This window comes from Brachyhypopomus gauderio, unplaced genomic scaffold (genome assembly GCF_052324685.1).
Source record: "Brachyhypopomus gauderio isolate BG-103 unplaced genomic scaffold, BGAUD_0.2 sc143, whole genome shotgun sequence".
Lineage (NCBI taxonomy): Eukaryota > Metazoa > Chordata > Actinopteri > Gymnotiformes > Hypopomidae > Brachyhypopomus > Brachyhypopomus gauderio.
In genome coordinates, this window is record NW_027506964.1 from 257686 (window position 1) to 284591 (window position 26906).

At 40.5% G+C, this 26906-nt stretch overlaps 3 long non-coding RNA genes across 3 annotated transcripts; all 3 read left to right on the top strand.

The window, feature by feature from the left end:
* The first annotated feature begins 5643 nt into the window (after positions 1-5643).
* On the top strand, positions 5644-6486 carry LOC143500381 (uncharacterized). The gene is made up of 3 exons (XR_013126770.1): positions 5644-5966; positions 6107-6158; positions 6304-6486. It is a non-coding gene; the product is annotated as an uncharacterized LOC143500381 (long non-coding RNA).
* A 7899-nt stretch (positions 6487-14385) lies between these two features.
* LOC143500380 (uncharacterized) lies at positions 14386-15965 on the top strand. The gene is made up of 3 exons (XR_013126769.1): positions 14386-14818; positions 14959-15010; positions 15156-15965. It is a non-coding gene; the product is annotated as an uncharacterized LOC143500380 (long non-coding RNA).
* An 8461-nt stretch (positions 15966-24426) lies between these two features.
* On the top strand, positions 24427-26035 carry LOC143500379 (uncharacterized). Its single transcript, XR_013126768.1, has 3 exons — positions 24427-24888; positions 25029-25080; positions 25226-26035. It is a non-coding gene; the product is annotated as an uncharacterized LOC143500379 (long non-coding RNA).
* Positions 26036-26906: the final 871 nt, after the last annotated feature.

A 26906-nucleotide genomic window follows, 5' to 3' on the forward strand; every position in this document is an offset into this window, starting at 1 on the left:
GGAAGAAGACCTTATGGAGGAGAATTCACGAGTCCCTTCTCAGAAAAAGCTGAGGTCATTCCTGGGGATGGTAGTGTTTTATCAGCAGTTCATTGAGGGATGCTCTTCTATAGCAAAACCTCTGTTTGGGCTGACAACTGGTAACCAAGCCCCTCGCCGAAAGGGGAGGAGGCGATCACCTTGTAGGACTCTGTCTGCAGATGACTGGACAGATGAGTGCAGACAAGCTTTCTGTGCATTGAAGCAAGCACTGATAGAGCAAGTTGTATTGGCTCACCCAGACTTTGGCAGGCCGTTTCTGCTTTCAGTGGATGCTTCCTGCAATGGGCTAGGTGCTGTGCTTTCTCAGGTGCCAGAAGGAGAGTTGACAGCGAGACCAATTGCTTTCGCTAGTAAGTCCCTCACTTATGCACAGTCAAAATATCCAGCGCACCGCCTTGAGTTTTTCTCCATGAAGTGGGCTATTTGTGACAAATTCCATCATTGGTTAAGGGGTCACCGCTTCACGGTTTGGACGGACAACAATCCGTTGACTTATATCTTGTCAAAAGCCAAGCTGGATGCCTGTGAACAGAGGTGGGTTGCCAAGTTGGCACCTTATGAGTTCGACATCAAATACATACCTGGTCCTAGGAACATTGTTGCTGATGCACTAAGCAGAGAGCCTTTTGTCCAGCCTAGTGCCCTACATCGATTGACGAGAGTCCCCTACACGATGCTCCTCAAGGAGGCGGCGGCCGTGCATCCAGGACAAGTGCAGGATGTTTTCCGGTGGTCCATTGATCCCTTGGATGGTTGTTCCGGTGCTGAGGATGCGACTTTGACCTGTGCTTCAGCTGTCGTCAGACCCCCAGGAGCTTGTTCAAGATTGGATGTCTCGGCTGTTTTGCATTCTTGCCGGGAGTGTGATGAGTTGAGCACACATGCTCTGCTACTCCCTCAACTTCCGCAAGCTTTACTGCCACGGGCAGACACTGACGTTCGACCCCTTTCTCATGAACAGCTGATGAGGGGACAACGTGAGGATGCTACACTGAGCAGAGTAATATTCTTTGTGGAGAGGGGGCGTCGCCCATCCAGAAGGGAACGATGTTCTGAGTCTGTGGAGACCATGAGGCTATTGAAGCACTGGCATAAGCTTACTCTGAAGATGGGCGTGCTGTATCGGGTTACTAAGAATGTGATCACTGGGCGGAAGTCCTACTTGTATGTGGTTCCAGGCTCCATGTATGCCAGGGTGTTGAAGGGCGTTCATGATGACGCAGGCCACCAGGGTCGACGGAGGACTTTGTATCTTGCCAGGCAGAGGTTTTTCTGGCATGGCCTTGACCGAGATGTTGCCGATTATGTCAAACAATGCAGACGATGTGTCTTCAGCAAATCTCCTGAGCCGGAAGCCAGGGCTCCTCTGGAAAACATCATCACTACAGAGCCTCTCGAACTCGTTTGTATCGATTTCTGGTCTGCTGAGGACTCAAATAACAAATCTGTTGACGTGCTTGTCGTCACTGATCACTTTACGAAAGTCTCTCATGCTTTTGTGTGTCCAAACCAATCAGCGAAGTCTGTCGCTCATCAGTTGTGGAACAACTTTTTCTGTGTTTATGGTTTTCCGCAGCGAATTCACTCTGACCAGGGTGCGAATTTTGAGAGTGCACTGATTGCTGAGCTTTTGGATGTTGCAGGGGTTGCAAAATCTCATACGACTCCGTACCACCCTATGGGCAACGGCTCCTGTGAGAGGTTTAACAGGACACTCGGAAATATGATTCGGGCCCTGCCACCAAAAGCAAAGCACAGGTGGCCACAGGCTCTCAAGTCTCTCACGTTCGCTTATAATTGCACTGTCCATGAGACAACTGGTTTTGCTCCATTTCTGCTGATGTTTGGCAGGCTGCCAAAACTGCCTGTGGACATTCTTTTTGGAGCCATCTTGAAAGATCCTGACATTGTGGACTATGATCAATATGTCCAGGCTCTGCGCCGGGATTTGAAGGAAGCGATGGCTACGGCTCAGACAGTGGCTGCCAAGCAATTAAAGAGACATGCTGAACTTTATGACAAGAAAGTTCGTGGTGCACCGGTGGACATTGGCGATCGAGTTCTGCTGGCCAATAAAGCTGAACGTGGCAAGAGAAAGCTAGCTGATCGCTGGGAAAATACCATCTACCTGGTTGTTGAGAAGAATGATGCCAGCCATACCTTTAAGATTCAGAACTGCAGGAGTGATCAGGTTAAGACAGTGCATCGCAATCTGATTATGCCTGTGAACTTTCTCCCGCTTGACATAGATGATGAGGGCAGCACGGGGGCTTCTGACATGACTGTTGCAGATACTCCGTCTGATGAGGATGGATGCTTGGCTACTGTTGATGATTCAGGGGTTTTAGCTATAGACAGAACAAAGAGTTGGGTGTCTGCACTACCCCTTGATGTGCCAGATTCCATGGGTACAGACATTGGAAATCTTTCTGCTGTCCTTCCTTGTGCTGAAGTGGCACTCGATGGTCCTGCTCAGAATGTTGTGTCACCTACGCATTCTAGCTGTGCGGGCTCAGACCTGCTCGGTACTGACCTGCAGAATCCTTCCAGCAGTCTCAGTCATGTGGGGGGGGTTTGCTCTGAGAAGTCAAATAACCAGGCTGTGAGCCGCCCGAGTCACTCCGATGGCTCTGATGTGACCAGTATGGTAGTTCAGAATCCCCACACTCACCTTTCAGATGCTCAGAGTACAATGAGAGAATTCAGATCACGGGCTGGAAGATTACTTAAACCAGTCAGCAGACTTATTGAGATGATGAACCAATGAGCTGTTATGGAGGGTTAAGGAGTGGTCCGCGTACACATAGTTATTGTTCTGATGGTTCACTGTTGTTACTGGTATACACTGTGGTCAGGTGAATGGGTGTTTTTGTTTGTTTGTTTGTTTATTTATTTGTTTCCTTCTCTTTTTTTTTTTTTTGAAATTGGTTGTGCCAGTATTGTACTGTATTGTATTATACTGTCGTGTGAGCGTATGTAATTATACTGGAGGCCTGCCGCAGTCTCTGAGTGTGCTTAACATGTAGTAAGGCATGTTTATCTGTGTTGGCTTAGGGGAGTAGCTAACCCCTTCTCCTTCTAATTCTCTTAGAGAATAGTCTTCAGACTGAAACACTTAAAGACTAGTATGTGGCTGTCTGATACCTCCTGCACTACAGTTGTTGGTTGTCTGTTTGCTTTCCTTTGTTGTTTTTTTTTTTTATTATTATGGCCACATGTATGGAGTTTGGATATTTCTATGCCTGATTTTTTTTTGCCCTGCGTTAGTCACTGCTGGTGTTGAGCAAGTGGAATTCAGTGAGGGGGAGTGTGACGGGTTAGTGGTTAATTCCACTTGTAAGTCAGCAAACATGGATACTATTAATGTGATTGGCTGCTGTGTGCGTGCTCACCGACATGGGGCGGTGTTTAAGTTAGAATTGCCCCAGTCGATGAGCGCCACAGCAATGGTAAGGCGCACATGATAGTAGCTGTGCCATACTAACGAATTACTACTCTGTAATAAATAGTAATTAATTGTCTATTGTTAGTCATTCTTGTAAAAATGTATTTAGTGTCTGTATTAGTATTTCTGTCATTGTGTGTTCATTGGATAGTATATGTAGAATGCTTTTCAGTATAGCTAGTTGGCATATAGCTAATTTCTGCTCCTCCCCCCCTCTTAGCAAACATCACAAAGTGGATGCTATTTTGCTGGCAGTGACGACGCTTTCTTTTGTTTTGTCAGGTATATGTTTGTTTTATTCACATTTTATATTAAGTTAGAATTGTCCCAGTCGATGAGCGCCACAGCAATGCAAACATCACAAAGTGGATGCTATTTTGCTGGCAGTGACGACGCTTTCTTTTGTTTTGTCAGACACAATAAACCGAGTCTGGAAACGGGTAAATGTCTGAGTTTATCATCCAACACAACGCAGTTACATGTGCAGAGTAGATAAATTACCTAGGGAAATGCATGTGTGTGTAATGTAGTTATGGCAGTACAATGCACAGGGCAAAGAAAAATAGCATGGCATAAATAAATGTGATAAATACAGATGGAATCATACAGATTATCCTATACCACTGTAGATAGGGCTATAAAGATGTGAATTGAAGAGGAACACTGTACAGATTTTGTATGGATGGTAAGGTATGGATAGAGGGGAAGGAAAGAATGGTCTTTGGGAAGAGTTCAATAAGGTGACCGCTGTGGGAAAGAAGTGGTTTCTGAACCTGCTTGTGTTAGTCCGCAAACTGTGAAAATGGTAGAGCCTGGGGGAGGAGCAGAAAAGAGCATGGCCCGATGACAGTAGTCTGATCTTACATGCCTGGTGCAGGCATCTCTTCTTGTGGACCTCCTGTGATTGCCTGTCAGCAATTCTCTCTCAGCTTAGTACTCTTTTAAGGTTCACACTGTCAGTTCTCAAAAATTAAATGTTGATCATGCGTCAATACTCATTTAAACCTTAAAGTAATCAAAATGTAATCCAAAAGTAATTAGTTACATTACTTTTCAAAAGTAATCAGAAAAGTTACACTACAATTACATTTTAAACAAGGTAACTTGTAACTGTAACGGATTACTTTTTAAAAGTAACTTACCCAACACTGCTGATAGCCAACAGGGCATATTTTTAGTTGCCATCAGAGGTGGGGACTCGAGTCACATGACTTGGACTCGAGTCAGACTCGAGTCATTAATATTAAGACTTTTGACCTGACTTGAAAAAATATTCAGAGACTTAGACTTGACTTGGACTTTTACACCAATAACTTGGGACTTGAATTGGACATGAACCTGTTTACTTGCAAAGACTTGATTTTTTTACCCCAAATCTAAATTTTAAAACGCATATTAATATTTATAAAGTGCACCCCATTAATTTCATTTCCGTCCTTCTGACGCAGACCGGTCCTCTGCTTTTCCACACTCTGTACGTTGTGTGTGTGTGTATGTGTGTGTGCATGAGCTGCAGCACAACCAATCAAATGGGGGGGTCAGCGAACGTGAATTGTTACCGGGCGGGGTGTAAAATGGACACAAATTAAGTATTATATCGCGATCGATCGATCGCCAGTGGTTGGTGCCAGAGCGAACTAGTAACTCATTGAATCATAGATAAGGATCAGAGGTAAATAAACTAGATTTTTATTTTCGGCGTGAGAAATCTGGGGGGCCTTATAAGAAAAGGCTCTTCCCCCTACTGTTACCTTATTAATTTGTGGAACTAATAAAAGACCAGCACCTGTATTCTGTAAGATTCTGTTTGGTCATGTAGAGTTTTCTTTTCACCTACTGCTTGAGTCCACATCAGGTTCTTCCAAATGGACAGCAGAATCCTTTTCATATGTAAAAGGTAAAGACATTAAAGAGAATTCGATACAGGACACCAACATTTTTATTACTGAATCATGATTGATGCAATGACATTTTATATTTTTCACTCTTTATGAGTTTTGTCTGACTTGGTCTTTTACATTTTTCCACCCATACCTTTTGAGCACAACTCGAACAGAACAGCAGAGGACAGAACAAGCATTAGAAGATGAAGGTAATCAAAGACACATTGAATACAACATGTGTACATAATAAATTGTCAGCATTAAACAGTAATTGGTGTGACACTACTGTGCAATATTCTGTAAGATTCTGTTTGGTCATGTAGAGTTTTCTTTTCACCTACTGCTTGAGTCCACATCAGGTTTTTCCAAATGGACAGCAGAATCCTTTCATATCTAAAAGGTAAAGACATTGAAGAGAGGTTGATACAGGACACCAACATTTTTATTACTGAATCATGATTGATGCAATGACTTTTTTATATTTTTCACTCTTTATGAGTTTTGGCTGACTTGGTCTTTTTCATTTTTCCACCTATACCTTTTGAGCACAACTCGAACAGAACAGCAGAAGACAGAACAAGCATTAGAAGATGAAGGTAATCAAAGACACATTGAATACAACATGTGTACATAATAAATTGTCAGCATTAAACAGTAATTGGTGTGACACTAGTGTGCAATATTCTGTAAGATTCTGTTTGGTCATGTAGAGTTTTCTTTTCACCTACTGTTTAAGTCCACATCAGGTTCTTTCAAATGGACAGCAGAATCTTTTTCATATCTAAAAGGTATAGACATTGAAGAGAGTGTCATGCAGGACACCAATATTTTCATTACTGAATCATGATTTATGCAATGACATTTTATATTTTTCACTCTTTATGAGTTTTGGCTGACTTGGTCTTTTTCATTTTTCCACCCATACCTTTTAAGCACAACTCGAACGGAACAGCAGAGGACAGAACAAGCATTAGAAGATGAAGGTAATCAAAGACACATTGAATACAACATGTGTACATAATAAATTGTCTGCATTAAACAGTAATTGGTGTGACACTAGTGTGCAATATTCTCTAAGATTCTGTTTGGTCATGTAGAGTTTTCTTTTCACCTACTGCTTGAGTCCACATCAGGTTGTTCCAAATGGACAGCAGAATCCTTTTCATATCTAAAAGGTATAGACATTGAAGAGAGGTTGATACAGGACACCAACATTTTTATTACTGAATCATGATTGATGCAATGACATTTTATATTTTTCACTCTTTATGAGTTTTGGCTGACTTGGTCTTTTTCATTTTTCTACCCATACCTTTTGAGCACAACTCGAACGGAACAGCAGAGGACAGAACAAGCATTAGAAGATGAAGGTAATCAAAGACACATTGAATACAACATGTGTACATAATAAATTGTCTGCATTAAACAGTAATTGGTGTGACACTAGTGTGCAATATTCTGTAAGATTCTGTTTGGTCATGTAGAGTTTTCTTTTCACCTACTGCTTGAGTCCACATCAAGTTCTTCCAAATGGACAGCAGAATCCTTTTCATATCTAAAAGGTATAGACCAGAGGTGGGGACTCGAGTCACAACGTGAATTGTTACCGGGCGGGGTGTAAAATGGACACAAATTAAGTATTATATCGCGATCGATCGCCAGTGGTTGTTGCCGGAGCGAACTTGTAACTCATTGAATCATAGATAAGGATCAGAGGTAAATAAACTAGATTTTTTTTTTCGGCGTGAGAAATCTGGGGGGCCTTATAAGAAAAGGCTCTTCCCCCTACTGTTACCTCATTCATTTGTGGAACTAATAAAAGACCAGCACTCTGTGATCTTAGTGGACGTGGGGGTTCATAGTAGGAAATAAGTTCCTGGAGGTATTCAGGAGCAAGCCCGTGCAGTGCTTTATATGTTAATAATAGAATTTTAAAATCAATACGGGGGAAGAGCCTTTTCTTATAACGCCCCCCAGCTTTGGAACAACCTTCCAAATTGCATACGGGACTCTGACACAGTCAAAATCTTTAAGTCTAGGTTGAAAACCCACCTATTTGGTTTAGCGTTTGATAATTAATATCCCCCCTTAGATAAATGTACAGATCCAGGGGTTTATAGACGAAGGGTTTTATGGTAGACTGGGGCGCTGGTGCTGTCGTCCTGTCACTGCTCGTGGTCACTCAAGTTTGTTGACAGGGCAGTGGATGGATGCCATTGTCTCAGAATGCCCCCAAGCCTATGTTACCTTCTGGTTCTGCCTTTTTAGCTAGGCTGTAATAGTTTAACTTAATGCCGGAGTTGCTGCCACACTCCTGAAATGTGTTTAATTTTATCTGTCCTGTATATGTCCTCATACAGAGCTAATTTTCCCTGTTTTATTTTCTCCACATGGCTGCCCGCCTGCTCGAGGAAAAATGAGATGAGGAGAGACAAGCGATCCATCCAGTGCCAGCCACCTACTGCCTGACCGGATGAGCCTACACCATGATGGACATTACTACATCTTTTCCTTTTCTTTATTTCTTTCTGTTTAAATTGTTGTTGTTGTCATGGTGACCGGTGTCGGCCAGAGGAGGAAGGGTTCCCCTCCTGAGTCTTGGTTCCTCTCAAGGTTTCTTCCTCATGCAAAAAACTAGGGAGTTTTTCCTTGCCACTGTCGCCCTTGGCTTGCTCACTGGGGGCTAGGACTCGGCACTTGTAAAGCTGCTTTGTGACAACAACTGTTGTAAAAAGCGCTATATAAATAAAATTTGATTGATTGATTGAAATCGGATGAGTGGCGTGAGAGCGTGTGAAGACAGTCAAATGCGTGTGTCTCACGCTCAATGCGTGAGAGTTGGCAACCCGGGGTTCTGTATCTGAACTCAGGGAAGAGAGCCTCTCTCTGTCACCATCATATCCAGTTCTATCTCAGCATGGATTGTGTATTTGAAGACATCTACGTCGAGAAAAAAAAAATTGACAAAAGTGGAGCGAGTTTTCAGCTATGGGGACATCATTCTACGGCCTCATCGTGCACAAATGACATACAGACTTTTGGCCAGTTTGGTCTTTTGCAAATGCAATGCAGAATAGTTTACTGAAATGTCTAAAGTTGCATTCCTGATTCCTGTTCATTGTTCAGTTCTTATATTTGTTTGTCTTGTGTCACTCACATATGGACACACATGTTCTCCAAGAAACCAGATAAGAGAAGAGAGGGAAAAATGCTGTTATGGTTCTTTGTATTGTACTGTGAAAATATCAGCACTTTTTATTTGAACATGGAGTTCTACTTATGACTTTTTCACAGAATATTTATTTCTGGAAAATTGTAGTTTAAAGTATGAATATTTTTGCAGCTAATTTTAACAAATTGAACTGTGCAATAAAGAGGTGTAATTTAAATTTGTTTTATACTTCGTGTTTTCAGTTGCACATGTTTTATCAAGATTTGAGGAGAATACAGATTTAAAAAAGAACACATGTCTATTATTTACATTTAAAATATACCTGCAACATTGGTTAAAAAAAAAAAAAGACTCGAAAGGACTTGAAATTCCAAGTTTCAGACTTGGGACTTGACTTGACTGTTGCCTGTCTTGACTCGAAACTTGACTTGACTTGACTGTCTTTGCTTGAGACTTGACTCGGGACTTGAGGATAAAGACTTGGACTTACTTGAGACTTGCAAAACACTGACTTGGTCCCACCTCATATCCAATATACAGTCATGTCCTTCAGGTAACTTCTGTTTACCCTCCACTGACTGCAGGCCTTGTTGCATATATTTTGCAATTAGTAAATCAATATAGGCCTACAATTAAGACAGTAAAAGACCGTAAAGTAGGAGAAGGAGTTATAGGCTACTGAATGTTGTCATTACATGAATGCAGATGGGCATTTTTCACAGGTAATGGGGAACTTCCCGTTTCTTCTTTCACAAATGAATGTAATTTATGTTGCCTAACAAAACCTATACAACAGAAGACGTTCAGCTTAACACATAGATTTGCAAACTCTACCTTAATTATTTGTATGTGGTCGTCCTCACGTTATCTATCATTGATTTGGGCTAGTGCGACTAGTTTATCAGGTGACCAGTCGGCTAAAAATGCTTAGTAGTTTAGTGCTGTATGAGACATTTTACAACACAAGAAAATGATTTCACGTTGGGCTTAGAGGGCAAACGGTACGATTTGACTTGATGTGTATGTGACCTGGCTGGTGGGGACGGGAGAAGAAGTCTATCTGTGAGCGTGTGTGCTGTGCTGAAGACGCTTCCTTCCACTCGCTGAACTGAACTGCTGCAGCGCATCTGGTGTTAAAGGAAGAGAGAGGTCGGGTGTGTGAGGTGGTGGCTCATTTCAGGGCATTGTTTTTAATCGCTCAGGCTTTCAAAAGATCATTTCAAGCCGACCTCAGTAAAATGATAATAATAAAAAAAAAAAAAAAACGAAGTTTCAAAAGGGCACTTTCGTTGATAAAGGGCAGAGTTGGTGGTGCTTTAGCACCACCTGATGTCTATGTGTGCACGCCACTGTTATATATACATATTATCATAACGTGTATGTAAATTATCGAATGAATATCAAGTTCATTTCGGCATCATGGACAGTTAAATGACTTCATGAATTCAGTTAAATGATTTCGTTCATGTATATCAATATCAACATTGCACTGAATCCTATCGCATTATCAACGTGCCGAATTTGGAATGTTCCAGAAATCACAACAATTTTATAATTTTATATGCTTTACAAGGCAATAAAATGAGTTCATTGCTGTTGTGGTTAACTCATTTTGCTCGTAATCTGCCAGTTAAAATCCAAACAGTTTTTGTTAGCCTCAGATTTGGCACGAAATTATCACTTTAATTCTGATGCTAAATTAACGAGCTAATCAAACACGTTGAGATGAGTTTTAGACATAAAATCAGTCAAGCAGGTTCCAGCACAAAAGTCAGACAGGTGCGCTGTAAAAGGTTCGGTCACACTTTATCGCTCGGGCTGCGCTACAGCGTCTGTTCTCAGATGCGCTCCCACTACTGATCGGTAAGGGGGCTTTGACCTGCTCTGTTTCCGACCTGGTGGCCCGAAGCTCCCTCAGGGACACCATATCGACAGCGAGCTTGGTGCGGACAACCGATCAACACAGCGCGGTGCAGCCCAGAAGCCCCGAACTCACAAGCTCCTCCAAGCTCAGCCTCCAAGTAACGTGGATTACAGGTACGCGCCACTGCGCCCGGCGGCTTTTGGAGAGATCTGCTCAGCTCTTAATAAAGAGACTTAGCTGGTGCTGACATGTTTCCAGTGGCCTTATATATGAATAGTCTGTTTTAAAAACTACAAAAAGTGTGGATACAAAAGTGTGTTGGTCATGGGACTAATGTTTCAATCCAAATAAGCGCCTGGGGTTTATGGAATGAAAGTAATCATAAAATGAAGGTTAATTCAAGGTGGGTTCTTAAAACGCCTGATGAAATTAGTAATTTAATACGATAAATCGTTTCAAACTATAACTATAGGTGAAATAAAATGGAAAGAAAGCAAAAGTCCACTTTGTGCTTGAAACATAGGCTTCTTTGAGAGGTTTATCCGTTGGTGCGGTGTCACGGCATAATCGCAATGCGCATGCGCACGTTTCGAATATTTTATCTTTGTATATTATGAATTTTTGACCTTTGACATTGCCCGTTCTTGGCGTAATGGGTAGCGCACTGGTCAGTCACGCAGAACGACGAGAGTTCAAATCCGCCACCGGGTGTGTGACCCCATAACTTCAATAATGATATTGAGCGTGGAGGCCCTGGATCAGGGAGCCGAGAGGAAACGCGCTGCGCTAGGTTTCTTAATGACAGTGATGAGAATGACGGGCTCAGTTACAGGAGGATCACAAGGGCCAATAGATCAATACCCAGTGCCCACCTCACCGGTGCCTGATAGCCAACAGGGCACATTTTTAGTTGCCACTACCGGTTTTTTTTTTTTATTTTTTTTTTTCAATCTGAAAAATCGAACTATGCATTATTTATAATATATACGTAAAATATCCAATGAATATCAAGTTCATTTCAGCACCTTGGACAGTTAAATGACTTCATGACTTTATTTAAATGACTTCCTTCGTGTATATCAAAATCACCTTTCCACTATACAAAAGCTGTTCAGTCCATCTCATGACATTATGTCAATGCACAGAATTTGAAATGTGCCGGATATCCTGACGTCGTAATCGCAATGCGCATGCGCATATGTCGTGTATTTTAACTTTGTATATTATGAATTTTCATCCGTAAGCGGCCCTATGTTGGCCTAATGGGTAGGGCACTGGTCATTGAAGCACTTGGGTCAGCAAGACCCGGGTTCGAACCCCACGCTAGGTTAAGTGTAACAAAAAAAGGTATACCAAAAAAACGAAAAAAAGACAAAAACAAAAAAAAACAAAAAAAAAAAAAAGCCCAGTGCTGATCTGACCGGTGCCTGATAGCCAACAGGGCCTATTTTTAGTTGCCATGTATCAACGTTATTTTTTCTCCTCAATCTGAATATATATACATATTATCATAACATGTATGTAAATTATCGAATGAATATCAAGTTCATTTCGGCATCATGAACAGTTAAATGACTTCATGAATTCAGTTAAATGATTTCGTTCATGTATATCTTATAATTTTAGTTACATTTTAAAAATATAAACAAAAACCTTTGCGAAATATTTAATGATATTTTTATTGCTTTGCGCCCTACATCGCCGTTTGCCGCTTGTTTCCCGCTTGCAAACGCGCGGTTCAGTTTCAGCTCAAGCAGCAATGACAGACGCCTTCAAGCACTGGACATTTAAGAAGCGTTTGTTTTGTTTTCGTGTTGTCAATAAATGTGAACCATGTGCCACCATCGGCAACTATTTGTGATTATGCCAAGCCTTTGTGTAAATTTCGGAGTTTGGAGGTTTATTTCCGATCAGAAGGCAACCACTATTGAGGTTGTAAGCGAGCTAACAGCAAGGTATGCTGACCGTCACACTGTGGTTTCCACAGTTAGCTACCTGCTAGGCTAGCTACTACCATTCACTTGAATGTGTTTGTTCTTTAGCATGCTAGCTTGATTTACAGGCTAACCAAATTAGCTGTTTAAAGTCCTAAACAGGTATTCGCTGGAATCATACATGACTATTAGAGACAATGACAGACGGTATCAAATGAATATTTATTACTGTTTGGTGTTGGAAAAACGTTTGTCGATGTCTATGACACGACCTAGCCTACCCAATTGGTAGGCTATCATTGGACCTATCTTAGACCTACCGTTCGACAAGCAATACATTTGAATTAAATTTGTATGAAGTAATGAAATGCAGTTTGGTATCTAATCAAGTGCAACACGTGCAGATTGTATAGAATGCAGTATTTAGAGATACAATGCAGTTAGTTACAGCTAGTGTAAGTAAAGATGGTTAATAGATATGTGCAGAGTAGATAAATTACCTAGGGAAATGCATGTGTGTGTAATGTAGTTATGGCAATACAATGCACAGGGCAAAGAAAAATAGCATGGCATAAATAAATGTGATAAATACAGATGGAATCATACAGATTATCCTATACCACTGTAGATAGGGCTATACAGATGTGAATTGAAGAGGAACACTGTACAGATTTTGTATGGATGGTAAGGTATGGATAGAGGGGAAGGAAAGAATGGTCTTTGGGAAGAGTTCAATAAGGTGACCGCTGTGGGAAAGAAGTGGTTTCTGAACCTGCTTGTGTTAGTCCGCAAACTGTGAAAATGGTAGAGCCTGGGGGAGGAGCAGAAAAGAGCATGGCCCGATGACAGTAGTCTGATCTTACATGCCTGGTGCAGGCATCTCTTCTTGTGGACCTCCTGTGATTGCCTGTCAGCAATTCTCTCTCAGCTTAGTACTCTTTTAAGGTTCACACTGTCAGTTCTCAAAAATTAAATGTTGATCATGCGTCAATACTCATTTAAACCTTAAAGTAATCAAAATGTAATCCAAAAGTAATTAGTTACATTACTTTTCAAAAGTAATCAGAAAAGTTACACTACAATTACATTTTAAACAAGGTAACTTGTAACTGTAACGGATTACTTTTTAAAAGTAACTTACCCAACACTGCTGATAGCCAACAGGGCATATTTTTAGTTGCCATCAGAGGTGGGGACTCGAGTCACATGACTTGGACTCGAGTCAGACTCGAGTCATTAATATTAAGACTTTTGACCTGACTTGAAAAAATATTCAGAGACTTAGACTTGACTTGGACTTTTACACCAATAACTTGGGACTTGAATTGGACATGAACCTGTTTACTTGCAAAGACTTGATTTTTTTACCCCAAATCTAAATTTTAAAACGCATATTAATATTTATAAAGTGCACCCCATTAATTTCATTTCCGTCCTTCTGACGCAGACCGGTCCTCTGCTTTTCCACACTCTGTACGTTGTGTGTGTGTGTATGTGTGTGTGCATGAGCTGCAGCACAACCAATCAAATGGGGGGGTCAGCGAACGTGAATTGTTACCGGGCGGGGTGTAAAATGGACACAAATTAAGTATTATATCGCGATCGATCGATCGCCAGTGGTTGGTGCCAGAGCGAACTAGTAACTCATTGAATCATAGATAAGGATCAGAGGTAAATAAACTAGATTTTTTTTTTCGGCGTGAGAAATCTGGGGGGCCTTATAAGAAAAGGCTCTTCCCCCTACTGTTACCTTATTAATTTGTGGAACTAATAAAAGACCAGCACCTGTATTCTGTAAGATTCTGTTTGGTCATGTAGAGTTTTCTTTTCACCTACTGCTTGAGTCCACATCAGGTTCTTCCAAATGGACAGCAGAATCCTTTTCATATGTAAAAGGTAAAGACATTAAAGAGAATTCGATACAGGACACCAACATTTTTATTACTGAATCATGATTGATGCAATGACATTTTATATTTTTCACTCTTTATGAGTTTTGTCTGACTTGGTCTTTTACATTTTTCCACCCATACCTTTTGAGCACAACTCGAACAGAACAGCAGAGGACAGAACAAGTATTAGAAGATGAAGGTAATCAAAGACACATTGAATACAACATGTGTACATAATAAATTGTCAGCATTAAACAGTAATTGGTGTGACACTACTGTGCAATATTCTGTAAGATTCTGTTTGGTCATGTAGAGTTTTCTTTTCACCTACTGCTTGAGTCCACATCAGGTTTTTCCAAATGGACAGCAGAATCCTTTCATATCTAAAAGGTAAAGACATTGAAGAGAGGTTGATACAGGACACCAACATTTTTATTACTGAATCATGATTGATGCAATGAGTTTTTTATATTTTTCACTCTTTATGAGTTTTGGCTGACTTGGTCTTTTTCATTTTTCCACCTATACCTTTTGAGCACAACTCGAACAGAACAGCAGAAGACAGAACAAGCATTAGAAGATGAAGGTAATCAAAGACACATTGAATACAACATGTGTACATAATAAATTATCAGCATTAAACAGTAATTGGTGTGACACTAGTGTGCAATATTCTGTAAGATTCTGTTTGGTCATGTAGAGTTTTCTTTTCACCTACTGTTTAAGTCCACATCAGGTTCTTTCAAATGGACAGCAGAATCTTTTTCATATCTAAAAGGTATAGACATTGAAGAGAGTGTCATGCAGGACACCAATATTTTCATTACTGAATCATGATTTATGCAATGACATTTTATATTTTTCACTCTTTATGAGTTTTGGCTGACTTGGTCTTTTTCATTTTTCCACCCATACCTTTTAAGCACAACTCGAACGGAACAGCAGAGGACAGAACAAGCATTAGAAGATGAAGGTAATCAAAGACACATTGAATACAACATGTGTACATAATAAATTGTCTGCATTAAACAGTAATTGGTGTGACACTAGTGTGCAATATTCTCTAAGATTCTGTTTGGTCATGTAGAGTTTTCTTTTCACCTACTGCTTGAGTCCACATCAGGTTGTTCCAAATGGACAGCAGAATCCTTTTCATATCTAAAAGGTATAGACATTGAAGAGAGGTTGATACAGGACACCAACATTTTTATTACTGAATCATGATTGATGCAATGACATTTTATATTTTTCACTCTTTATGAGTTTTGGCTGACTTGGTCTTTTTCATTTTTCCACCCATACCTTTTGAGCACAACTCGAACAGAACAGCAGAGGACAGAACAAGCATTAGAAGATGAAGGTAATCAAAGACACATTGAATACAACATGTGTACATAATAAATTGTCTGCATTAAACAGTAATTGGTGTGACACTAGTGTGCAATATTCTGTAAGATTCTGTTTGGTCATGTAGAGTTTTCTTTTCACCTACTGCTTGAGTCCACATCAAGTTCTTCCAAATGGACAGCAGAATCCTTTTCATATCTAAAAGGTATAGACCAGAGGTGGGGACTCGAGTCACAACGTGAATTGTTACCGGGCGGGGTGTAAAATGGACACAAATTAAGTATTATATCGCGATCGATCGCCAGTGGTTGTTGCCGGAGCGAACTTGTAACTCATTGAATCATAGATAAGGATCAGAGGTAAATAAACTAGATTTTTTTTTTCGGCGTGAGAAATCTGGGGGGCCTTATAAGAAAAGGCTCTTCCCCCTACTGTTACCTCATTCATTTGTGGAACTAATAAAAGACCAGCACTCTGTGATCTTAGTGGACGTGGGGGTTCATAGTAGGAAATAAGTTCCTGGAGGTATTCAGGAGCAAGCCCGTGCAGTGCTTTATATGTTAATAATAGAATTTTAAAATCAATACGGGGGAAGAGCCTTTTCTTATAACGCCCCCCAGCTTTGGAACAACCTTCCAAATTGCATACGGGACTCTGACACAGTCAAAATCTTTAAGTCTAGGTTGAAAACCCACCTATTTGGTTTAGCGTTTGATAATTAATATCCCCCCTTAGATAAATGTACAGATCCAGGGGTTTATAGACGAAGGGTTTTATGGTAGACTGGGGCGCTGGTGCTGTCGTCCTGTCACTGCTCGTGGTCACTCAAGTTTGTTGACAGGGCAGTGGATGGATGCCATTGTCTCAGAATGCCCCCAAGCCTATGTTACCTTCTGGTTCTGCCTTTTTAGCTAGGCTGTAATAGTTTAACTTAATGCCGGAGTTGCTGCCACACTCCTGAAATGTGTTTAATTTTATCTGTCCTGTATATGTCCTCATACAGAGCTAATTTTCCCTGTTTTATTTTCTCCACATGGCTGCCCGCCTGCTCGAGGAAAAATGAGATGAGGAGAGACAAGCGATCCATCCAGTGCCAGCCACCTACTGCCTGACCGGATGAGCCTACACCATGATGGACATTACTACATCTTTTCCTTTTCTTTATTTCTTTCTGTTTAAATTGTTGTTGTTGTCATGGTGACCGGTGTCGGCCAGAGGAGGAAGGGTTCCCCTCCTGAGTCTTGGTTCCTCTCAAGGTTTCTTCCTCATGCAAAAAACTAGGGAGTTTTTCCTTGCCACTGTCGCCCTTGGCTTGCTCACTGGGGGCTAGGACTCGGCACTTGTAAAGCTGCTTTGTGACAACAACTGTTGTAAAAAGCGCTATATAAATAAAATTTGATTGATTGATTGAAATCGGATGTGTGGCGTGAGAGCGTGTGAAGACAGTCAAATGCGTGTGTCTCACGCTCAATGCGTGAGAGTTGGCAACCCGGGGTTCTGTATCTGAACTCAGGGAAGAGAGCCTCTCTCTGTCACCATCATATCCAGTTCTATCTCAGCATGGATTGTGTATTTGAAGACATCTACGTCGAGAAAAAAAAAATTGACAAAAGTGGAGCGAGTTTTCAGCTATGGGGACATCATTCTACGGCCTCATCGTGCACAAATGACATACAGACTTTTGGCCAGTTTGGTCTTTTGCAAATGCAATGCAGAATAGTTTACTGAAATGTCTAAAGTTGCATTCCTGATTCCTGTTCATTGTTCAGTTCTTATATTTGTTTGTCTTGTGTCACTCACATATGGACACACATGTTCTCCAAGAAACCAGATAAGAGAAGAGAGGGAAAAATGCTGTTATGGTTCTTTGTATTGTACTGTGAAAATATCAGCACTTTTTATTTGAACATGGAGTTCTACTTATGACTTTTTCACAGAATATTTATTTCTGGAAAATTGTAGTTTAAAGTATGAATATTTTTGCAGCTAATTTTAACAAATTGAACTGTGCAATAAAGAGGTGTAATTTAAATTTGTTTTATACTTTGTGTTTTCAGTTGCACATGTTTTATCAAGATTTGAGGAGAATACAGATTTAAAAAAGAACACATGTCTATTATTTACATTTAAAATATACCTGCAACATTGGTTAAAAAAAAAAAGACTCGAAAGGACTTGAAATTCCAAGTTTCAGACTTGGGACTTGACTTGACTGTTGCCTGTCTTGACTCGAGACTTGACTTGACTTGACTGTCTTTGCTTGAGACTTGACTCGGGACTTGAGGATAAAGACTTGGACTTACTTGAGACTTGCAAAACACTGACTTGGTCCCACCTCATATCCAATATACAGTCATGTCCTTCAGGTAACTTCTGTTTACCCTCCACTGACTGCAGGCCTTGTTGCATATATTTTGCAATTAGTAAATCAATATAGGCCTACAATTAAGACAGTAAAAGACCGTAAAGTAGGAGAAGGAGTTATAGGCTACTGAATGTTGTCATTACATGAATGCAGATGGGCATTTTTCACAGGTAATGGGGAACTTCCCGTTTCTTCTTTCACAAATGAATGTAATTTATGTTGCCTAACAAAACCTATACAACAGAAGACGTTCAGCTTAACACATAGATTTGCAAACTCTACCTTAATTATTTGTATGTGGTCGTCCTCACGTTATCTATCATTGATTTGGGCTAGTGCGACTAGTTTATCAGGTGACCAGTCGGCTAAAAATGCTTAGTAGTTTAGTGCTGTATGAGACATTTTACAACACAAGAAAATGATTTCACGTTGGGCTTAGAGGGCAAACGGTACGATTTGACTTGATGTGTATGTGACCTGGCTGGTGGGGACGGGAGAAGAAGTCTATCTGTGAGCGTGTGTGCTGTGCTGAAGACGCTTCCTTCCACTCGCTGAACTGAACTGCTGCAGCGCATCTGGTGTTAAAGGAAGAGAGAGGTCGGGTGTGTGAGGTGGTGGCTCATTTCAGGGCATTGTTTTTAATCGCTCAGGCTTTCAAAAGATCATTTCAAGCCGACCTCAGTAAAATGATAATAATAATAATAAAAAAAAACGAAGTTTCAAAAGGGCACTTTCGTGGATAAAGGGCAGAGTTGGTGGTGCTTTAGCACCACCTGATGTCTATGTGTGCACGCCACTGTTATATATACATATTATCATAACGTGTATGTAAATTATCGAATGAATATCAAGTTCATTTCGGCATCATGGACAGTTAAATGACTTCATGAATTCAGTTAAATGATTTCGTTCATGTATATCAATATCAACATTGCACTGAATCCTATCGCATTATCAACGTGCCGAATTTGGAATGTTCCAGAAATCACAACAATTTTATAATTTTATATGCTTTACAAGGCAATAAAATGAGTTCATTGCTGTTGTGGTTAACTCATTTTGCTCGTAATCTGCCAGTTAAAATCCAAACAGTTTTTGTTAGCCTCAGATTTGGCACGAAATTATCACTTTAATTCTGATGCTAAATTAACGAGCTAATCAAACACGTTGAGATGAGTTTTAGACATAAAATCAGTCAAGCAGGTTCCAGCACAAAAGTCAGACAGGTGCGCTGTAAAAGGTTCGGTCACACTTTATCGCTCGGGCTGCGCTACAGCGTCTGTTCTCAGATGCGCTCCCACTACTGATCGGTAAGGGGGCTTTGACCTGCTCTGTTTCCGACCTGGTGGCCCGAAGCTCCCTCAGGGACACCATATCGACAGCGAGCTTAGTGCGGACAACCGATCAACACAGCGCGGTGCAGCCCAGAAGCCCCGAACTCACAAGCTCCTCCAAGCTCAGCCTCCAAGTAACGTGGATTACAGGTACGCGCCACTGCGCCCGGCGGCTTTTGGAGAGATCTGCTCAGCTCTTAATAAAGAGACTTAGCCGGTGCTGACATGTTTCCAGTGGCCTTATATATGAATAGTCTGTTTTAAAAACTACAAAAAGTGTGGATACAAAAGTGTGTTGGTCATGGGACTAATGTTTCAATCCAAATAAGCGCCTGGGGTTTATGGAATGAAAGTAATCATAAAATGAAGGTTAATTCAAGGTGGGTTCTTAAAACGCCTGATGAAATTAGTAATTTAATACGATAAATCGTTTCAAACTATAACTATAGGTGAAATAAAATGGAAAGAAAGCAAAAGTCCACTTTGTGCTTGAAACATAGGCTTCTTTGAGAGGTTTATCCGTTGGTGCGGTGTCACGGCATAATCGCAATGCGCATGCGCACGTTTCGAATATTTTATCTTTGTATATTATGAATTTTTGACCTTTGACATTGCCCGTTCTTGGCGTAATGGGTAGCGCACTGGTCAGTCACGCAGAACGACGAGAGTTCAAATCCGCCACCGGGTGTGTGACCCCATAACTTCAATAATGATATTGAGCGTGGAGGCCCTGGATCAGGGAGCCGAGAGGAAACGCGCTGCGCTAGGTTTCTTAATGACAGTGATGAGAATGACGGGCTCAGTTACAGGAGGATCACAAGGGCCAATAGATCAATACCCAGTGCCCACCTCACCGGTGCCTGATAGCCAACAGGGCACATTTTTAGTTGCCACTACCGGTTTTTTTTTTTTTTTTTTTTGTTCAATCTGAAAAATCGAACTATGCATTATTTATAATATATACGTAAAATATCCAATGAATATCAAGTTCATTTCAGCACCTTGGACAGTTAAATGACTTCATGACTTTATTTAAATGACTTCCTTCGTGTATATCAAAATCACCTTTCCACTATACAAAAGCTGTTCAGTCCATCTCATGACATTATGTCAATGCACAGAATTTGAAATGTGCCGGATATCCTGACGTCGTAATCGCAATGCGCATGCGCATATGTGTATTTTAACTTTGTATATTATGAATTTTGATCCGTAAGCGGCCCTATGTTGGCCTAATGGGTAGGGCACTGGTCATTGAAGCACTTGGGTCAGCAAGACCCGGGTTCGAACCCCACGCTAGATTAAGTGTAACAAAAAAAGGTATACCAAAAAAACGAAAAAAAGACAAAAACAAAAAAAAAAAAAAAAAAAAAAAAGCCCAGTGCTGATTTGACCGGTGCCTGATAGCCAACAGGGCCTATTTTTAGTTGCCATGTATCAACGTTATTTTTTCTCCTCAATCTGAATATATATACATATTATCATAACATGTATGTAAATTATCGAATGAATATCAAGTTCATTTCGGCATCATGAACAGTTAAATGACTTCATGAATTCAGTTAAATGATTTCGTTCATGTATATCTTATAATTTTAGTTACATTTTAAAAATATAAACAAAAACCTTTGCGAAATATTTAATGATATTTTTATTGCTTTGCGCCCTACATCGCCGTTTGCCGCTTGTTTCCCGCTTGCAAACGCGCGGTTCAGTTTCAGCTCAAGCAGCAATGACAGACGCCTTCAAGCACTGGACATTTAAGAAGCGTTTGTTTTGTTTTCGTGTTGTCAATAAATGTGAACCATGTGCCACCATCGGCAACTATTTGTGATTATGCCAAGCCTTTGTGTAAATTTCGGAGTTTGGAGGTTTATTTCCGATCAGAAGGCAACCACTATTGAGGTTGTAAGCGAGCTAACAGCAAGGTATGCTGACCGTCACACTGTGGTTTCCACAGTTAGCTACCTGCTAGGCTAGCTACTACCATTCACTTGAATGTGTTTGTTCTTTAGCATGCTAGCTTGATTTACAGGCTAACCAAATTAGCTGTTTAAAGTCCTAAACAGGTATTCGCTGGAATCATACATGACTATTAGAGACAATGACAGACGGTATCAAATGAATATTTATTACTGTTTGGTGTTGGAAAAACGTTTGTCGATGCAGGCATGAAAATCTGTCACCTTTCGGCGAAATTCGCCGTTTTGAAGTTGAAAAGGGTGACCTACGTGAATCGTGTAGATCCGATGAGTTTTTTGTTTGTGTGTGGGGGGGGGGGGGGTCGGGAGATTATATTTTAATTATCATATTGACTTAATTAGCAAACAGAGCACTTCCGAAATTGGCTATTTCAATGACAGTGGCCAGCAGTTTCCGCCCAGAACCTTCATAGAGGCCAAATAGCGTTTCAATCTTACCAACGTTCTTCATTCATGTTATTCATTTACTGCTAAGCGGGACGAGAAGCAGGACCTAGTGCTACACCGCGGACAAGTCAGAAGAGCGTACATTTACCACTACATTTACCACATCGTACATTTACCACTACATTTACCACATCGTACATTTACCACTACATTTACCGGATCGTACATTTTTAATTGGGTGGATTTAATTGGGTTATTAATGGTTTCAATCGTTTTCATATTTTGCGGTAAAACAAAGTTACTGCCGTTCGCTACAGTGTTGAACACTGTCAGATCTAGCCACAAGCTCTTGTGATAATAGGCCCATCTATCTACCTATTTAAGTTCGCGTCAACCCCGTGTAGTTAACGGTGACATAAAATAAGAAACAAGATTGTTTTTCTAGTGTGTCTGTAGTTGTAACTGGTGAATCCAGGGACGTGTGAGGATCACATTCGCACCAGGGCTGAAAAGGTTGAAGATGAAGTTGTAAACTCTTGTCGTTTGAGTCTACCCTGTGTTTTAGCTCATGTTAGAAAATAAAAACACGTAAACCTGGTATTTTTACAATAGTTTTCGCCGCTGATGTATGTATTGGTTCATTAAGACGTAATGGTTTTGACTGAGCCCCGGAATGGCGAAAGCGGCTTCTTGCGTTTACGGATTGCGTTTACATTGAATCCATTGACATGACAGTCAAAAAAAAATTTTTTAATGGATTTTACTATATTTTACGGAGCCCGTAAGGTGACATCATGTAAAAAAAAATAAATAACGCGTGGCCACGACTTATTAACGCGTGGGAACGAGATACTAACGTCGCCTTACGAGCTCCGTAATATTTGACATCACCTGTCGCTGTATCCCCGTACACCAGCAGCCAACCCCCCCCCCCCCCGTTGCAGTATACCCATGACGTCACATGCCCCGCCCCCTGGTCTTTTCACCTTTTTAACCCCTGACCCATTTTCATGCCTGCGATGTCTATGACACGACCTAGCCTACCCAATTGGTAGGCTATCATTGGACCTATCTTAGACCTACCGTTCGACAAGCAATACATTTGAATTAAATTTGTATGAAGTAATGAAATGCAGTTTGGTATCTAATCAAGTGCAACACGTGCAGATTGTATAGAATGCAGTATTTAGAGATACAATGCAGTTAGTTACAGCTAGTGTAAGTAAAGATGGTTAATAGATATGTGCAGAGTAGATAAATTACCTAGGGAAATGCATGTGTGTGTAATGTAGTTATGGCAGTACAATGCACAGGGCAAAGAAAAATAGCATGGCATAAATAAATGTGATAAATACAGATGGAATCATACAGATTATCCTATACCACTGTAGATAGGGCTATACAAATGTGAATTGAAGAGGAACACTGTACAGATTTTGTATGGATGGTAAGGTATGGATAGAGGGGAAGGAAAGAATGGTCTTTGGGAAGAGTTCAATAAGGTGACCGCTGTGGGAAAGAAGTGGTTTCTGAACCTGCTTGTGTTAGTCCGCAAACTGTGAAAATGGTAGAGCCTGGGGGAGGAGCAGAAAAGAGCATGGCCCGATGACAGTAGTCTGATCTTACATGCCTGGTGCAGGCATCTCTTCTTGTGGACCTCCTGTGATTGCCTGTCAGCAATTCTCTCTCAGCTTAGTACTCTTTTAAGGTTCACACTGTCAGTTCTCAAAAATTAAATGTTGATCATGCGTCAATACTCATTTAAACCTTAAAGTAATCAAAATGTAATCCAAAAGTAATTAGTTACATTACTTTTCAAAAGTAATCAGAAAAGTTACACTACAATTACATTTTAAACAAGGTAACTTGTAACTGTAACGGATTACTTTTTAAAAGTAACTTACCCAACACTGCTGATAGCCAACAGGGCATATTTTTAGTTGCCATCAGAGGTGGGGACTCGAGTCACATGACTTGGACTCGAGTCAGACTCGAGTCATTAATATTAAGACTTTTGACCTGACTTGAAAAAATATTCAGAGACTTAGACTTGACTTGGACTTTTACACCAATAACTTGGGACTTGAATTGGACTTGAACCTGTTTACTTGCAAAGACTTGATTTTTTTACCCCAAATCTAAATTTTAAAACGCATATTAATATTTATAAAGTGCACCCCATTAATTTCATTTCCGTCCTTCTGACGCAGACCGGTCCTCTGCTTTTCCACACTCTGTACGTTGTGTGTGTGTGTATGTGTGTGTGCATGAGCTGCAGCACAACCAATCAAATGGGGGGGTCAGCGAACGTGAATTGTTACCGGGCGGGGTGTAAAATGGACACAAATTAAGTATTATATCGCGATCGATCGATCGCCAGTGGTTGGTGCCAGAGCGAACTAGTAACTCATTGAATCATAGATAAGGATCAGAGGTAAATAAACTAGATTTTTTTTTTCGGCGTGAGAAATCTGGGGGGCCTTATAAGAAAAGGCTCTTCCCCCTACTGTTACCTTATTAATTTGTGGAACTAATAAAAGACCAGCACCTGTATTCTGTAAGATTCTGTTTGGTCATGTAGAGTTTTCTTTTCACCTACTGCTTGAGTCCACATCAGGTTCTTCCAAATGGACAGCAGAATCCTTTTCATATGTAAAAGGTAAAGACATTAAAGAGAATTCGATACAGGACACCAACATTTTTATTACTGAATCATGATTGATGCAATGACATTTTATATTTTTCACTCTTTATGAGTTTTGTCTGACTTGGTCTTTTACATTTTTCCACCCATACCTTTTGAGCACAACTCGAACAGAACAGCAGAGGACAGAACAAGTATTAGAAGATGAAGGTAATCAAAGACACATTGAATACAACATGTGTACATAATAAATTGTCAGCATTAAACAGTAATTGGTGTGACACTACTGTGCAATATTCTGTAAGATTCTGTTTGGTCATGTAGAGTTTTCTTTTCACCTACTGCTTGAGTCCACATCAGGTTTTTCCAAATGGACAGCAGAATCCTTTCATATCTAAAAGGTAAAGACATTGAAGAGAGGTTGATACAGGACACCAACATTTTTATTACTGAATCATGATTGATGCAATGAGTTTTTTATATTTTTCACTCTTTATGAGTTTTGGCTGACTTGGTCTTTTTCATTTTTCCACCTATACCTTTTGAGCACAACTCGAACAGAACAGCAGAAGACAGAACAAGCATTAGAAGATGAAGGTAATCAAAGACACATTGAATACAACATGTGTACATAATAAATTATCAGCATTAAACAGTAATTGGTGTGACACTAGTGTGCAATATTCTGTAAGATTCTGTTTGGTCATGTAGAGTTTTCTTTTCACCTACTGTTTAAGTCCACATCAGGTTCTTTCAAATGGACAGCAGAATCTTTTTCATATCTAAAAGGTATAGACATTGAAGAGAGTGTCATGCAGGACACCAATATTTTCATTACTGAATCATGATTTATGCAATGACATTTTATATTTTTCACTCTTTATGAGTTTTGGCTGACTTGGTCTTTTTCATTTTTCCACCCATACCTTTTAAGCACAACTCGAACGGAACAGCAGAGGACAGAACAAGCATTAGAAGATGAAGGTAATCAAAGACACATTGAATACAACATGTGTACATAATAAATTGTCTGCATTAAACAGTAATTGGTGTGACACTAGTGTGCAATATTCTCTAAGATTCTGTTTGGTCATGTAGAGTTTTCTTTTCACCTACTGCTTGAGTCCACATCAGGTTGTTCCAAATGGACAGCAGAATCCTTTTCATATCTAAAAGGTATAGACATTGAAGAGAGGTTGATACAGGACACCAACATTTTTATTACTGAATCATGATTGATGCAATGACATTTTATATTTTTCACTCTTTATGAGTTTTGGCTGACTTGGTCTTTTTCATTTTTCCACCCATACCTTTTGAGCACAACTCGAACAGAACAGCAGAGGACAGAACAAGCATTAGAAGATGAAGGTAATCAAAGACACATTGAATACAACATGTGTACATAATAAATTGTCTGCATTAAACAGTAATTGGTGTGACACTAGTGTGCAATATTCTGTAAGATTCTGTTTGGTCATGTAGAGTTTTCTTTTCACCTACTGCTTGAGTCCACATCAAGTTCTTCCAAATGGACAGCAGAATCCTTTTCATATCTAAAAGGTATAGACCAGAGGTGGGGACTCGAGTCACAACGTGAATTGTTACCGGGCGGGGTGTAAAATGGACACAAATTAAGTATTATATCGCGATCGATCGCCAGTGGTTGTTGCCGGAGCGAACTTGTAACTCATTGAATCATAGATAAGGATCAGAGGTAAATAAACTAGATTTTTTTTTTCGGCGTGAGAAATCTGGGGGGCCTTATAAGAAAAGGCTCTTCCCCCTACTGTTACCTCATTCATTTGTGGAACTAATAAAAGACCAGCACTCTGTGATCTTAGTGGACGTGGGGGTTCATAGTAGGAAATAAGTTCCTGGAGGTATTCAGGAGCAAGCCCGTGCAGTGCTTTATATGTTAATAATAGAATTTTAAAATCAATACGGGGGAAGAGCCTTTTCTTATAACGCCCCCCAGCTTTGGAACAACCTTCCAAATTGCATACGGGACTCTGACACAGTCAAAATCTTTAAGTCTAGGTTGAAAACCCACCTATTTGGTTTAGCGTTTGATAATTAATATCCCCCCTTAGATAAATGTACAGATCCAGGGGTTTATAGACGAAGGGTTTTATGGTAGACTGGGGCGCTGGTGCTGTCGTCCTGTCACTGCTCGTGGTCACTCAAGTTTGTTGACAGGGCAGTGGATGGATGCCATTGTCTCAGAATGCCCCCAAGCCTATGTTACCTTCTGGTTCTGCCTTTTTAGCTAGGCTGTAATAGTTTAACTTAATGCCGGAGTTGCTGCCACACTCCTGAAATGTGTTTAATTTTATCTGTCCTGTATATGTCCTCATACAGAGCTAATTTTCCCTGTTTTATTTTCTCCACATGGCTGCCCGCCTGCTCGAGGAAAAATGAGATGAGGAGAGACAAGCGATCCATCCAGTGCCAGCCACCTACTGCCTGACCGGATGAGCCTACACCATGATGGACATTACTACATCTTTTCCTTTTCTTTATTTCTTTCTGTTTAAATTGTTGTTGTTGTCATGGTGACCGGTGTCGGCCAGAGGAGGAAGGGTTCCCCTCCTGAGTCTTGGTTCCTCTCAAGG